This window comes from Triticum aestivum, chromosome 5D (genome assembly GCF_018294505.1).
Source record: "Triticum aestivum cultivar Chinese Spring chromosome 5D, IWGSC CS RefSeq v2.1, whole genome shotgun sequence".
NCBI lineage: Eukaryota > Viridiplantae > Streptophyta > Magnoliopsida > Poales > Poaceae > Triticum > Triticum aestivum.
Genome location: NC_057808.1, coordinates 479,715,833 through 479,733,414, shown reverse-complemented (window position 1 = coordinate 479,733,414; position 17,582 = coordinate 479,715,833).

Genomic DNA, 17,582 nt, shown 5'->3' with positions numbered 1-17,582 from the left:
ACGTCTGCTTACCACAGCCACATCGTCCCCCCTCATGATTCGTGCATGCCTCCTAACCCGTCTCTCACACGCACGTGCACAGACAACAAGCAGCCATCTCCTCTCTTATTGATATTGCGGGCGTGCCCTCCGTTTGTCTAGCAAGCCTATCCCACCATTTGTTAGAAGCAACTCCACTACCACCCCCTCCAACACTCTAGCTCTGTCGCTCTCCCAACCTTATTCCTCTCCTGCACATATGCATGGATGCCGATCGATCTCCCTTAATACATGAGGCAGATCGATCTCCTTAATACATGAGGTAGGCCTCTCTCCTCCTCCACACATATACCAGCCATTGTACCTCTATAGTTAATTGGGCCTCCCTCTTCCCCCACCACACACCGATAGTCGAGCGCTGTAGGTAGGTATCCATGCCACAGAGACAAACTGCACATGTCCCATCTCACGTTCCAGTAGGCCAGCCACTCTATATCTTTGACGTGGGCACACACAAATTCGATGGCACTCTATATCGATCGCGCGCGCACACACACACACACACCATCCCTCTCTTCGATTCTATGGACACCTCAAGCCGATGATACCTCCACTCCCTTCTTGTGGATCGCCCCCTCTATATATATGTTATATCCAGGACTCTATTTCACACACATTGCATATGTTACATTTTTTGATTGACCCCCCCCCAAAAAACTCTCAAGAACCCACACACTATATCTCTCTAGGTTTGTATCTCTCTCACACAACCCCACGTAGGTGGTGTATGTATACAAGAAGAGAATAGGTGCACCGTGCACCTAGTCACGCTTCGTGCCCAGCCACACCCGCGCGGGTACACGGTGGAGCTCATTTCTTTACGAAATGGCAGCCCACGTGCTAATTTGAACGCCTGTAGCGGTTGTTTACCTAGGGAGGTCGTGTACCACGCGTGCACGAAACAAAGTTCAACTTGACGCGTTGCCGCATTATTTTTAAATAAAGTTATAGCGCTCAATGGCACGTACACAGAATATAGAACGATTTTTATGGAGAAAAAGGTAGTCCGCTCACTATATACAATGGAGCTTGCCTTTCTGGTTTGTCGCTCTTCAGAGTATCTCACACAAGGCTGCGGTGACCTCTCTCTCTCTCACCGTTGGTCACTGATCCGGCCGCATCCCGTCCGGCGGGGGAAAGGGACTGCGGTGGCCTCTCTCTCTCTCTCACCGTTGGTCACTGATCCGGCTGCATCCCGTCCGCCGGGGGAAAGGGAGTGCGGTGGCCTCTCTCTCTCTCACCGTTGGTCACTGATCCGGTCGCATCCCGTCCGCCGGGGGAAAGGGAGGAAGTGCATCGTTTCTCCGTTTGACGGCGCCGAGGCAGCACGTCCCGATCTGCGGTACACGCCTTTCTCTCTGACCAAGCTCCGACGTGGCAGGGCCTACGCCACCTGCTCGCAGATTCCGCCCGCCGCCGCTCACCTAGTTACATCCCGACGACCTCCAGGTATCCCCTCCGGCCTTGCTCCACTGCCCGTCTTCCCACGTCGCTGCATGTGGATCTTCCATAGTTCTTTGCCCAAAACTTAGCTTGTCCGGCGTACTTTTCATATTGCATTCTCGTCCTCACACCGTTTTAGACAAACACAACCGTTATTGGCCAGTAATTGTTTCCTTTCTACTCATTTTTGTCGTCGCATGTGTCATCAACTGTTATTGGCCAGTAATTGTTTCCTTTCTACTCGTTGCTATTGCGACCTTTTGGTGAACTGCACAAATCACTTTTTTCTTAAGAGTGTTTTGTGCAGTTGTACTAAAATGTCACATGGGCAACGTCTCTACATTTCAGTGCGACTGCACAAAGGGAGATTGGTTTTGCTCTATCCTCCTCATCCAACTCCGAGCCTAATCTTCTCCAACTAGTTAGTCTTAAGAGAGACTGCAAAGGTGACCGGCTTCTATTTGTGTGTTTATTGTTTCATCAGCAGTCCTCTATTATCGTAATCACACTTAATATCTTTGGAACAGGGACGCTCACCTCTATTTTAGTGGAACTGCACAAAATGATCGGAATGTTGCATGCTCCAGACAGCTACTTTTTTTCCCAACATGCCTTGTTGATTTAGACAGAGCCGGGGGGACGTTGCTGCCAATGAAAGCATGGATCAATTTTAATTTAACACCTTCTCACAACTCTGTCTTCAGTTGTGATGTAATTATTAGCTCTGATCTGCTAATAATTGACATGCATTAGCAAGGAAGTTAGTTTTTTATTGTTTCCGAAAGAGCATCGATGGCAAGACACGCGAAACAAAAGCTGAAAGCTCACACCATTGTACAATTTCATGTCGCTAGAAAATTATTTGTATAGTACGTCAATTATGTAAACAAATGATGGAAGCTTGATAGCATTTCCAGAAGCCTCTTCATCATCCGGGTCCATGTGCCATGCACAAAATTATACTCCTTCGTTCCTAAATATTTGTCTTTTTACAAATTTCAAATGGGCATATTTTAGAGTGTAGATTCACTCATTTTGCTTCGTATGTGTACTCCCTCCGTTCCTAAATATTCTATTCGTCTTTCTAGAGATTTCAACAAGTGACTACATACGGAGCAAAATGAGTGAATCTACACTCTAAAATATGTCTATATACATTCGTATGTGCCAGTCCATTTGAAATCTCTAAAAAGACAAATATTTGAGTAGTCACTCATTGAAATCTCTAGAAAGACAAATACTCCGGAGTATATTTAAGAACCGAGGGGGTAGTGCACAACCGCATGGGAGACTCAGCCCGGTCGTTGCGCCGCATTAATAGTGAGTAATGAGCAGTCAAATCATAAGCCCCACCTTTCCCACTGTAAGTTGCTCTGAAGAAGCAACCATCAATATGCTCTTCTTTGAATCCGCTCATACTACTCCATCCGTCACTATTTATACAGCGCGCTTCAGAAAAAAGAAAAAAATCTGTGGGACCAAGGCGACTAGCGATCGGCCTGAAAAATAGCATTGGTAGTTATAGCACGGCGTCTATTACTAGAGGGAATAATGCGTACACACATGCATGCAGTGCTTCCACCCCGGGTACACACATGCATGCACTTACTCCACTCCGTAGTAGTACAGTACATGGAGAGAAAATTGTGGACTTGATTGTGGTTACCACGCCCTAATTAATTGAGCATTAAACCAAACGCGTCTAAAGTCTCTCTGGTGCTGGAAATGCATTGATAGAAATGCATCATAATGAAGCGCGCCCTATAAACTGTGACGGAGGGAGGAGTAGTATGAAGATGCAAAACCAAGTACGCGTATGGCCAGTCGGTCAACGCACCTCCTCTTGGCATATCACTGACATGTGGGACAGGAGTGTGAGCAAACCGATCTCAATTGACGGCAAAGAGCCAACCCGCCGTTCCTTGAGATAGACGAGGAGCGAGAACACACAGACGGGCTCGCACGAAGGCCAAGATATATTCGAGCATGGTTGGTTGATCGATATCATTCATTACATGTTGGGCTGCCGTTTTCCGCCTTTCTCCGGAATAAACGTGTACTTTATCAGAGATAAAAAAAAAGAGTACAGAAGCTCCACCATGCAGTTCTATTAGTAGTACTACTCGTACCACTGCGCTTGGCTCTTCACCTCTTCATGAAGTCGAACAATGATGGTACTCCGCATGTTGGGTACTACAGTGTATGCCTCTGACAATCTGACACCGAATGGACTGATGCATGTCCACCGAGGGTAGGTTGCATTAGTCAAAAGGCGTAAGCGAGCTTAACCTTGTCCTGCAAGCTTCTCCTCGTTCTGCGAGTTGGCGGGACACACCAAAAAGTAGTGGTAGTCCATACTCCCTCCTTTCCGGTTAATATGGCTTAATCTTTTTTGCGGGTAAATGAGAGAGCTTTATTCATATATAAGCATTCTTAGGACGATCAGCCAAGACACTGGTCACTAGGAAGCGAGGTACCCCGCAAGAAAAGAAGTAGGAAGCGAGGTGTTTAATCAAGCCAGCTCTCGGCCGCATTCAAAGTGCAGCAAGCACGGTTCGCACGAGGATGCGCCGCAAGGTTTGCTGACCTATTTACTTTGCGCTTGGCTGTTCGCCTATTCGGGAAGTCGAACAATAATAGCACTAGTAGTATAGTGTATGCTTCTGGCAATCTGACACCGAATTAACTGTTGCACGTCCACCGCCTGAGCGAGGGAGAGCTTGCATTAGTCAAAAGTTTCTCCTTGTCCTGCGAGCCACCGCGCGCAAGTTTCTCCCGTCCTGCAACCTTCTCCTCGTTCGGCAAGTTGACGGGACACGGCAAAGTAATGCTAGTCCATACTGCCTCCTCTTCGGTTAATATTGGCTTAATTTCAAACGAGATAAATACACTGTCTGTCACTGTATATTTGTAAAAATACGGTCAGTGGACGTCATAATATGCTCATTGCGCTCAATATATATATTTTTCGGTGTTTATACGGTCACTAGCTCACCCTGACTGAGTATGTGTGTGCATGCACGTGTAGGTTGAGCACTTGAGCGTGACCGTGTGTGTTCCGTCGTGTGCTCGGACATGCATGCATTAGGGCGTCACGCGCGTTTTTGCGTCCATGTGTACGTGTGACTGTTGCATACACGTAGGGGGAGTACGTGTAGGGGCCACTAAGGAGCAGTTAAATCACACAGTAAGTTAGTCGGAAGAAGCAACCATCATTTCACTCTTGAATGACACGTACGCAATATAAAATGGTTGATATGGAGAGAAAAAGAAAACCACTATATATACACTAGCAGGAGCCTAAGCTACAAGCCTGCTTGCTTAGGTTGCTCTCTTCACAAGCATAGAACGACGGGCCTGATCCTGCAGCTAGGGGAAGGGAACAATGTTCTGCGTAGACGCGGTCGACATCGGCGAGGGAGAAAACCCACAGTCGGTGCGTCCCAATCGGGGGTCACCGCGGTATGGGCCGATGCCGCGTCCCAACCGCCCTTCTAGCTACAGCCTGACGTCCCAGGTAGTCCATCTTCCTTTTGGAGCCGGCTTGCTCCACTGTCGTAGCTCCATCTCCATGTCGATCTTTCTCTACTTCTACCGGCTTCTACTTGTGATGAGTTTATGTCTCATGAACTAGCGCGAGTACTATTATTCTAATCACACTTCTTCAATATCTTTGCCATCAGGCATGCTCAGGTCGATTTTAGTGGAACTGCACAAAAGCATCGTATGATCCGAGGGTGCCAGCCGTCTTTCCTTCGACAGGTTCTACCTGGCCAGGAAATTAAATCATGTTTAGGGTTTAGGGTTTAAGTCGTAGTGACCCCATCAGTAGTTTTTCTTTCGTACACGCTCTCACAACTTTTTTCTTTAGTTGTGAAGTAAATATTGGCTATGATCTGTGAATCATTGAGATGCATCAGCATGCGTGTTAGTTTTCCTTTGTATTTGATGGAATGTTGTAACAGGGCAACCTTGGAATAGGAATGAAAATGGAGTGGAAAGTTTCCGTTTTTCCAGAGAAAAAATGGAAACGGAGATAAACCAACGTTTCGTTTCGTTGGATCGCGCCATCGAGCAAAACCAACATTTAAATCACGTCTGTCGTGTTCGTGTCTCACCCTCCTCCACGGCTCGACCCCACACGGTCGCTCGTCATGCCACTCACCGCAAACCGAGTATACGATAACTTTCCCGCCTGCTTGTCAATGGATCGCGCCATGGAGTACTAGCACTACTGGAAGAGATTGACGAGTTGGGGGAGGACAGCTAGCTGTAGCACGGACTCCCAAGAACTTTTTACATGCATGTTGTAGCCGGCTATTGCGACCTTTGAACGCGGAGCAGCCGCGTGCACCCGGAAGCGGCGCGGGCGACGCTCTCTCGGCCGGCGCGCCGCTTCAATGCCGACGCCAGTGAGAGGTCGCGTCCGCTCTGGCTGGGCATGAATGCAGCACTGACCGTTTCGGGCGGGAAGCACGCGCGGGTGATTAAGAGGGTTCGGGTTGGTCAGGACCGGCCGTGGCAGCGGTCCGGACGTGCGCAAACAAGAGATGTTGTACGTTAATATTGCTGCGTATATAATTAACAACGTAAATAATGTGCCAGTTGGACAAATATGATTGGAGATGGAGATGGAAATGGAATTTTACGTAAACACGGATATGCATGTCTATGTCTATGTGTGTGTGCGCAACGACTCTCGCGACCTGGAAGCGGGGGCGTGTTTTTGATCGAGTTCTCTTTCTTGGTACGTTAGAAAAATTGTCCGCCAGTTTTCGTTTCTTTTTTCCGGAAACGCGCGTATTCTATTTAAAACCACTGCTATGGAGAGATTTTTTTACTCCATTATAGCCTCTTGTTTGATAGATTTTCTCGCATCTCGCTCTCTCACCCTCTCCATATGAAAACAAGATGACAGTGTCCACTCTATCTCTCTCCTCACCGGTGGTCACAGATCCGGCCGAATCCCGTCCGCTGCGGGAGGTGAGGAGGTGCAGCGTTGACGTTGTCGCCGTCGGCGACGGAGGAAGCCGATGCGCACCGTCCTCTCGGAGCCGGCGCTGGCGCGGACGAAGATCCTCCACGCCCTTGTTCGCTGCCGTCGTGTGGGAAGATCCCGCCCGCCCGCCTAAACGACATCTCACCCACTTGAGGTATAACTTCTTGTACTGGTCCAGCTCCCCAGGTCGCTGCGTGCGGGTTTTCTTCTATGCGACTACTCCCCAACTCCCCATGCATAGTAGCTAGGGTTCGTCGGCTGGTCCAACATCACCTACTAGTACTATTATAGAGGAAATGCCACTCGAAAAGTTGTCCTGATTTATGCCTCAGTGGAAGTATACATGTTGTTTCGACAAAAAGTACATGGTGGTTGTGCGGTCATTGTCCATATGGTGGTAGTACTATCACTGGTTAAATGAAGAAATGCTTTTTTTCTTGGGTATCCTAGTTTAGTTCCCATCAAGATAATTATGATGCTTCTGTTTGTTGGTGTACTTTTCATTAATTCTTATTGACAATTGAGATGTCGTTGCTAACCCTTTTTTATATTTTTGGAAACAGCGATGCGTGTCTCCATACCCGGGCATGTCTTCCTCAATTTTAGTGGAACTGCACAAAATTGGATGGCCATTGTTGTTCCGCCTCACTGTCCTCTGCCACGTGGTTCTTCCTTCCTCGAGCTTGATTACTGAGAAGAAACAGACCACAGTGAGGATTTGTCGAACTTCATAGGTGCCTCACCCAAACTTGATGCCAAATGGATGATGCATCACCACGATGACCTATCGATGCTCATGGTTGCGCCTCATGGTTGCGTCGGCTGGTGAAGCCGATCGATTTTCAATGAAAAACAACCTGTCTTCCATCAGTGCTCTTTGCTTGTTACGCAGAAAGATGATATCCTTCGTCAGTTCACCTTGGTTGCGTTGGAGACGCAGTCGTCTTTCACGTTGGTGCAATTTTATCACACAATTGGCTATGAACCAAATGTTTACTCGAAGAAGGATCGACGTTGGTACTAAGAGCATAAGTTTTGTATTGATTTCTAAGCCTTCTCACAACTTTGTCTCCAGCTCCCCTGTAATTTTATTTGTCCAGCTATTAACTTTGATTTAAAAAATGGTGTGGACTAAAAACCCGGATGGACGTAGTAGCCCTCCATTTTTATTTACTCCGCATATTAGATTTGACTGAAGTCAAACTTTGTAATACTCTCAAACCTTTCCGATAATTGAAATTAAAATTCTTTATTTGTACACACTCTCACACGTTTCCGATAATTTGGCGCATGTGTGGTTGTTCACTTAAGGGAGGGTAGTGTACCACACGTGAAGGACAGGAAGTGCGACCAGGACGCGTGGGCGTGGATCGTTAGTTCATCGGAAGTAGTACTAGTTTTCTTCACTGTACATTAAATAAAGAGTTTCATTTCGTACTTACACAATTTAAAACGATTGTTATGGAGAGAATAAGAAAACCACTCCACTATATATTAGTCGTATACACGAGAGTACTATATGGACGCAGCTTCATTAACTTAGTGCACCTGCCTTTGGATTTATGACAGGTGGGCCCAAAATGTGGCTGGCTCACCTGTCATACAGCCAAAAGCAGGTGCAGTGAAGGCACCGGAGCTCAGTCCGTACTACAGTAGTATATGTTGGGGATCGTAGCAGAATTTTAAAATTTCCTACGCATCACCAAGATCCATCTATGGAGTATACTAGCAACAAGGGGAAAGGAGTGCATCTACATACCCTTGTAGATCGCGAGCGGAAGCGTTCCAATGAACGGGGTTGATGGAGTCGTACTCGCCGTGATCCAAATCACCGATGACCGAGTGCCGAACGGACGGCACCTCCGCGTTCAACACACGTACGGAGCAGCGACGTCTCCTCCTTCTTGATCCAGCAAGGGGGAAAGAAGAGGTTGATGGAGATCCAACAGCAGGACGGCGTGGTGGTGGATGTAGCGGGATCTCGGCAGGGCTTCGCCAAGCTTCTGCGAGAGGGAGAGGTGTTGCAGGGGAGGAGGGAGGCGCCAAGGGCTGTGTTGTTGCTGCCCTCCCTCCCCCCCACTATTTATAGGCCCCCTGGGAGGTGGGCGCCGGCCTAGAACCCATCTACATGGGGGGGGGGGCGGCCAAGGGGGAAGGGGGTGGCTTCCCCCCAAGTCAAGTGGGGCGCCCCCCCACCCTAGGGTTTCCAACCCTAGGCACAGGGGGGAGGCCCATGGGGGGCGCCCCAGTCCACTAAGGGCTGGTTCCCTTCCCACTTCAGCCCATGAGGCCCTCCGGGATAGGTGGCCCCACCCGGTGGACCCCCGGGACCCTTCCGGTGGTCCCGGTACAATACCGATAACCCCCGAAACTTTCCCGGTGGCCGAAACTGGACTTCCTATATATAATTCTTCACCTCCGGACCATTCCGGAACTCCTCGTGACGTCCGGGATCTCATCCGGGACTCCGAACAACTTTCAGGTTTCCGCATACTCATATCTCTACAACCCTAGCGTCACCGAACCTTAAGTGTGTAGACCCTACGGGTTCGGGAGACATGCAGACATGACCGAGATGCCTCTCCGGTCAATAACCAACAGCGGGATCTGGATACCCATGTTGTCTCCCACATGTTCCACGATGATCTCATCGGATGAACCACGATGTCGAGGATTCAATCAATCCCGTATACAATTCCCTTTGTCAATCGGTATGTTACTTGCCCGAGATTCGATCGTCGGTATCCCAATACATTGTTCAATCTCGTTACCGGAAAGTCTCTTTACTCGTACCGTAATGCATGATCCCGTGGCTAACTCCTTAGTCACATTGAGCTCATTATGATGATGCATTACCGAGTGGGCCCAGAGATACCTCTCCGTCATACGGAGTGACAAATCCCAGTCTCGATCCGTGCTAACCCAACAGACACTTTCGGAAATACCCGTAGTGTACCTTTATAGTCACCCAGCTACGTTGTGACGTTTGGCACACCCAAAGCATTCCTACGGTATCCGGGAGTTGCACGATCTCATGGTCTAAGGAAAAGATACTTGACATTGGAAAAGCTCTAGCAAACGAACTACACGATCTTTGAGATATGCTTAGGATTGGGTCTTGTCCATCACATCATTCTCCTAATGATGTGATCCCGTTATCAATGACATCCAATGTCCATAGTCAGGAAACCATGACTATCTGTTGATCAACGAGCTAGTCAACTAGAGGCTTACTAGGGACACGTTGTGGTCTATGTATTCACACATGTATTACAATTTCCGGATAACACAATTATAGCATGAACAATAGACAATTATCATGAACAAAGAAATATAATAATAACCATTTATTATTGCCTCTAGGGCATATTTCCAACAGTATATATAAGCGGGAGCCTCAGCGCTTGTTCGCTAGGGTTTGCACTCTCCACACGCTCGCCGCACTACATATATGTTACACGCTGGAGGCTCAGCGTTCATTTGCTAGGGTTTGCTATATTCATAGTCTCTCACCCTCTCTTCACCAGATCTAAACAAGACTGCGTTGGCCTCTTGTCTCTCTCTCCCCCCTCACAGCTGGTGAAGGAGGTGTCCGTATCCCGTCGCACCGGGAAGGGGAGGAGGTGCAGCGTTCACTCTATCGCCTTCGGCGAGGGAGGCAATCCACTGCCGGCTGCGTTGTTCTCTTTCACCCAGCGCCTGTTTGGGAGGGCCACCGACCCCTTCTTCCTCGCTGCCGTACGTAGTGTGGGCAGATTCGGCCTCTCACCGCACGCCTTCCCACATCCCGACGACCCTAAGGTATAAGTTTCTTTGAAACCGTCGTTGCTCTAGCTGCATGTGGATCTTTTTCGATCTGTAGTCGAATCTAGGTCTTGGTTCAAAGAGGAAAGAAGGGTGCGGTGGGCTGGAGCAAGAATCTAGGACGTGGTTCAATGATGAAAGGAGGAGCGGAAAGTAGTATAGACTGGCTATCTAGCCGCTTTGTAGGTCGAAAAGGGAAAAAGGGGGTAACCCAGTACACACATCTGTAAGGAACCGATCTCTTTGTTGAAAAGGGAAAGAAAGTGGGGGGTCGGGTAGTTTGTGCAGGACTAGATTTGCTGCCCTCACATAGGAAGAAGGTTCAAAGAGAACAAATATGGGACCAGCGCATATATGCTGCTTGGCTACATACTCTGCATCACCCATTTATACGTGTGGACACACATGGTGCTGGCATGTCCCATACAGCTATTTTGCTATTGTTAATCTAAGAATCCCGCCGGAAAATTGAAGCAATGCCACTGTTAAAAGTAAATTACATTTTTTAACGAATGTTGTTTCAAGAGAATGTCTCTGTTAATATGAATCAATGCAACCGTTTTAGAAATGCTACTGTCCTACTTTGTTTTCCATCCAAGATAAGTTAGATGCTTCTTTCTGTCACCGTTTGTTTCCTCCTCCTTTATCGGCAAGTAATTGTTTCCTTTTTTGCCTCTGTTAAAACAGGGCTATCGATTCAACTTGTTGCTATTGCGACATTTTGCTTCGCTACTCGAAACACTTATGTTTTAAGAGTGTTTTGTGCAGTTCAACTTGAATGTCACACCGGTGACTTTGCTTAATTTTTGTGGAACTGCACAATAGGAGATCGAGATTCGTATTTTACCTTTGTCGGTCTCATGAAAGGTCAGTACAGGCCTTCATCCACATGATTGTGCAGTGTGCTTTGAGATGTTGTGCTACTTATATTGGTAATGTTTTAAATAAATGTTGAATTGAAGCTACTGTATTGTTGTCTTTTATCCCATTAAGTAGTGAACAAAAATGGGACCAACCCAGACATGATGCTTGTTGCTTTGTTACAACAAACTCTGCATCACCCCCTTTATAAGTAGATGGAAGCACATACTGTTGTTGCGCCCACTCTCCCCTGGAACTGTTTATGCTTTTCGTTAATCTAATGCCGCTGGTAAAATTAAGCAATGCCACTCTCAGAATTAATTAACTACTAAATCTTAGTTCAAAACTGCAACACTTGTTAGGAATGGTACTATCCTGCTTTGTAGTTCTTTCTACATGTTTAACCAAGGTATTGTTAAGATAATGTCTCTGTTAAAATGAATCAGTTGCATTGTTTTAGGAATGGTACTTTTCTGCTTTGTCGTTCTTTATACATGTTGAAACAAGGCATTGTTAAGATAATGTCTCAGTCAATATGAATGAATCACACTGATGGAGAATTGCTACTCTCCTGTTTTGTTTCCCATTAAGATAAAGTAGATCAGTAGATGCTTTTCTTCTGGGAGTACAAGTCATCAACCATTATTTCTTAGTAATTGTTTCCCTTATACCTATTGTTGCTTACAGGGATATCAAAATTAAAGCTCGGTTTTATTCCGACTTCGATTTTAGTTGAATTGCACAAAAGGAGCCAATGTGTCCAAGGCAAACTGCTGCATTACTGGGTCCAGTTGGTCGTTCCACTTTGCAGAAAGAAGCAGTCACTGTTTGCGCTACATTACAGAAGGAATGACCGAGAAGCTTTACAGAGTATTATTAGACACCGGTGACATGACTAGTCTGCAGAGACCATTGGCAATTTAACAACACGTGGAGTGCCCTGGGCAAAAAGTGCCCAAACAAGTACAAGAAGCTACGACAGGACTCCACGATCATAGGCATTACATATTTTGAATGGGAAAAGCTTGTCAAAGTTTAATCATTGATGTTAGCAACAAGACGTTAGTTTAATATATTGGAATTTGAAAACCTTGTCAAAATTTGCTCATTGATGTTAGCCAGAAGACATGCATTTGATATTTTTGAGTGGGACGCCCTTGCTGTGAGCAGCGTCGAGTGTTTTTTCCTATTCCTGTGTTCAGTCTAGAAGTAAATAGTTACTCTACTGAGATATTCTTGTGTTAAGAGTTTGTTCTGAATATTGTCTATGTAATGCCAGGCCTTGTGTTTGATTGCAAAGTTGAGCTTGGAATGTTGTGGCATGCGGCATCACAAGCTGTTCACCGTGCCTCCTGAGAATAATGCTTCGTATTGTTTTGCATGTCGATCTAATGCCAGTGATTTGCTTGTTAAGAAGATCATCCTCTTCTGTTGTTTCCGTGCTTAAGAAGTTCATCGTCTGATGTTTCATTCATAGCCTATACAACAAGTCGGGTAGGTTAGACGTGAAACCATATGATCTTCCGACCAACTCATGATATTAGGCCATGATTGGATCGTCGTTTTCCAACCAAAACCACTTGTAAAACTGACGCTTGTAAATTAAAGCAGATGGTCTCGGGCAAAGGCGCTTGGTTGGTCGATTTCGACTAGTAAAATATCGGAAGTACTTCACACACGATAAAAACGCTGAACGACACTCGGACGATTGCTAATCCAGCCGTTAGCTGCTGTTTCAGCCTTGCCCATGGATGGCATGATACACACGTCGTGCATGTATAGTCTGGTAATGTCGTCCATATAGCAGTGCTCGTAAAATATACACTGGTCTCTCAAATTACACGCGTAACCCGTCGGTTTTACTTACAGACCTCGGGCTCTCGATTTCATTACGCCTGTATTTTACGCGTTGTTTCGGATGACGAGTAAATTACACTTGTATGTTAATACAGGTTTGCAATAAACCAGAGCTCCCAAGCGCGGCCTTACCGTTTCATGCCGTCTCAGTTTCTCGAAGGTGCTCATAGGTGTCCGATGATCCTGGCTTCCTGAATGAGCAGCGGGCGCTGTATCAGACCATCCGTAGGGCCTGCGAGGCCCTCTCCGTTGTCCTTCAAGTTGTTGCGCTCGCCGTGGCGCCGAGCATTGTTAACATCGTCAACGAACATGAGGATTCAGGAGATGACTTTATTTTGACTGGATGACACTAGGGACCCACTAGGGCCATAGCCGTACGTACGCAAGTGCCTCCTTATTATGTACAACTATAATTTTTTTTGCTTTCTCCTGGTTTCCTGACATCACAGTCCCACACCATTGTCAACCTATGTAGTCAATATAAACGAGAGAATTGCACAAGTTGCGGCTGACAGCTGGGACCAAGCAGCTCGAGCAGTATTTGTGTTTTTGAGCGTGAGCACTGCAGAGTTTTTCTTGCCGATGATTTCGTTGTTGTTCAGAGGAGAGCAGGGCATTAACTGGGCTGGCTGTGGCCCGTCTAGCCCAGGCCAGATATCCAGCCCAGATACTAATTTTTTCAAGATGAAAATGGCTAGCCCAGCTATACGTCTTTTTGAGGAATACCCAGGCAAGGTCAACTTGTTATTATCCGCCCCGCTGGGCTGCAAATCTTTCCTAGGAGGGATGCATTAGGCTTAACAGGAAAATGGGCTTTAAGAAATAAAAAATGGGCTGTAATTATAAAAACTGGGCAGTAACTATAAAAAATGCACCAAACACGAAATTAGTTTATAAAATATTATTTATGGATTTTGAAAATCTTAAATTTTCATTGTTGCGCGCGCAATGTTTTGTTGGATTTTTACTTAATACAAATTTATATTTAATCTGACTAGAAATTTCGGGATAAAAATATTTCGGATCCCATCAAAATGTGGGAAATTTTATTGAATTCTGTCTTCAACGGTTGGTTGAAATTATTAATCGTTGTCCTAGCTAGAAAATGGGCTGTACTTTAACAAACTGTAAATGGGCTATTGTAAATTCCATTAGAATTGAAAAATGGGCTGTAGATTCTTACAAAACGAAAATGGGCTATAAGTTCTCTGCCACACACTTGTGGGCCTACTAAGTGACGCGTCCCCTAAAAAAATAAGTTGACGCGTATGCAAGGCTTTGTCAACTTATTATAGTCAACACACGATTCTAGCAGCAGTGGCCGTTGGATGTCTATCAACCGGATGTCGTGCTTCTTCTTCGATCTCGGATATTCTTAGCTTCGGCCGCCCAAAAAATGATTCCTCCCCCTGACATCTGGGGCGCACCGTTTCGGAGGCTGACCTGTGGGCCTACTAAGTTGGAGCGTACCAAGGGCTTTGTCAACTTAGTCAATATAAACGATTCTAGCTTCAGTGACCGTACGATGTCCATCCAACGACCGTAGTGCTTCTTAAACCTCTGGTCTTCTTGGTCCAGCCGCCCAAAGCAGCGCCGGTCGTGCCGCCTGCTCCTGCCTCCCGTGGCCGGCTGTGCTGCCGCGGAGGCCTCACCGCCCCCATACTACTCCTACCGCTGGCCAGGCCATCCCTCCACTCACCCACACCCCCTGTTATTCTACGGCGACGGCAGCCTCACACCACAGCCGAACCAGTGAACCCTCATACTCCTCTCCGCGCGGGCTTCCACTGCTGCGTCTTCCCCGGCTCCGCGTCGTCCCCTTCCTAGGACTCGCTGTCAGCTCGGACCCACCGGAAGTGCCTCCTTATTACGCACAAAAAATGAATACTCCCCCGGCTAGCTAGGACCCACCATGGTGGGAGGCTGACTTGTGGGCCTACTAAGTTGACGGGGATGAAGAGCTTTGTTAACTTAGTCAATATGAACGATTCTAGCTCCAGTGACCGTACGATGTCCATCCAATGGCCGTAGTGCTTCTTCAACCTCTGGTCTTCTTGCTCCAACCGCCCAAAGCAGCGCCAGTCGTGCCGCATGCTCCTGCCTCCCGTGGCCGGCTGTGCTGCCGCAGAGGCCTCATCGCCCCCTACTATTCCCACCGCTGGCCAGGCCCTGCGGCGACGGCAGCCTCACACCGCAGCCTCACCAGTGAACCCTCGTACTCCTCTTCGCGCGGGCTTCCACTGCCGCGTCTTCCCCGGCTCCGCATCGTCCCCTTCCTAGGCCTCGCCGTCATCCACCGCCGTGGTGCTCTCCGCGCGGCGTGGTCAACGTGGTCAAGGAACGACTTCCATCGGAAGAGTACTCTATGTGGAGAGGCTGACAGCTGGGTCCACGGCCACAGCCCAGGTATTTTGTGATTTGCCAAGTAAATCGCTTTGTCAGGCCTGTTGGGCTGCAAATCTTTCAAGATGAGGAGAGCTTTCATTCGGCTGGCCGAGAAAATGGCCCATCAGTAATGAGAAATGGGCTGTACATTTTTAAAACACATCAAACCGGCAATTAGTTTCAAATATCTTTTTTTTCATTTCAAGATTTTAAATTACATTAATTTTTATGCGTGGAGAATTTGTTGGATTTTATATTGATATACATTTATTTTTAAAATCAGTTTGAATGTGAGTCGAAATTTTGGGATTAAAAACAGTTCGAACCGCACCGAAATATGCAAAAATTCGTATAATTTTTTAACCGTGGCCACAGTATGGGCTGTAATGCTAACAAAAAGAATATGGGCTCCAAAAAACACCTTAAGAATTAGCAAATGGGCTGTAAATTATTAGAAATAATGGCAGATGGGCTGTATGCTGTTTTCCACAGATTTGAGGTTTTCCTAAAAAAAAGGTTGACACACAAGCACTGACTGTTGGATGTCCATCCAACGGCCGTCGTGCTTCTTCAATCTCTGCTCTTCCTGCTCCAGCCGCTCAAACAAGCGCAGGCGGGACTGCCCGCTCCCTCCTCCCCGCGGCTGGCTGTGCTGCCGCACAGGCCTCACCGCCCCACCGTACTCCCATCGCTGGCCTAGCCATCCCTCTACTCACCCACACCTGCTGTTATTCTCCGGCGACGGCAGACGGACCAGTAAACCCTCGTACAGTTGTACTCCCCTCCGCGTGGGAAACAACTGCCGAGTCTTCCCTGCCTCCGTGTCGTCCCCTTCCTAGGCCTCGCCGTCGTCCACCGTCATGGTGCTCTTGGCGCGGCGTGGTCAATGTGGTCAACGACCGACTTCCATCGGAAGAGTACTGCGCGTGGAGACGCTGACAGCTGGGTCCACGGCCGCAGCAAGGAAGTGCCTCCTTATTACGCGCAAAATAATTATTCCTCCACCTGACAGCGGGGACCCACTGGACGGGCCACCATATTTCGCGAAAAAACGTTTCCCCCTGACTGCTGGGACCCACCAGCTACACCTTCGCATGCAAGGAAGTGCATCTGGGCAAAAAAACAAAATGATTCGCCCCCCCTGACTGCTGGGACCCACCAGCTACATCTTCGCACGCAAGGAAGTGCCTGACAGTCGGGACCCACCTGGTCGAAGCGTACGTAGCGTTGTCATTCTGGTCGCGAACGTGTACGTACATATATACTGGTGGATGTAGAGGCGCGCACGTGTCGTAGTAGAGGCGCGCACGTAGCATGTACACGTACGTACATCGGCCAGGGTGCAAGAAAGAAAATACGGCCACGTATGTGTACATACGGGCGGGGTCTCGAATGCCTACTCGCGCATACGTACGGCGAGGGCTCATTGACATGGCTGGGTCGGAACGGAGAAACAACGTCGTCGTCGTGTTCATGGGGAGGCAACGGAATGCGTCGTGTTCATGGGGAGGCAACGGAATGCGTCGTGTTCATCGGGAGGCAACAGAACGCGTGGGAGCCAACCGGCTGGGTCGGAACGGAATGCGTGGTCGTGTTCATCGGGAGGGCTTGGACGGAACAAGCAATGGAAACGAGGCCTGGCGTACCGCACAACGGAGGAAACAGACCTCCTACGTTCGGAACGGGGTCCTGTTGATCGGGAGGGGTGTGGCGTACCGCAAAACGGAGGAAACGGACCTCCTACGGTCGAAACGGGGGTCCTGTTTATCAGGAGGGGCGTGGCGTACCGCAAAACGGATGAAACGGACCTCCTACAGTCAAAACGGGGGTCCTGTTGATCGGGAGGGGTGTGGCGTACCGCAAAACGGACGAAACGGACCTCCCACGGTCGAAACGGGGGTCCTGTTCATCGGGAGGGGTGTGGCGTACCGCAAAACGGGACTCCACGGGATACTGTTCATCTCCACCGTAACCTCCTCCAGCCTCCACGGGCTACCGTCGACCTCCTCCAGCCTCCACGGGCTCCTGTTCATCCAGCCTCCACCGCGCGCTACTCCACCGGCTACTGTTCAACCACCCCTCCACGGGCAGCCCTCCACCGTCTACTGTTCATCCAGCCCTCCACACCACGGGGTCCTGTTCAACCACCCCTCCACCGGCACCCCTCCATCGTCTACTGTTCATCCAGCCCTCC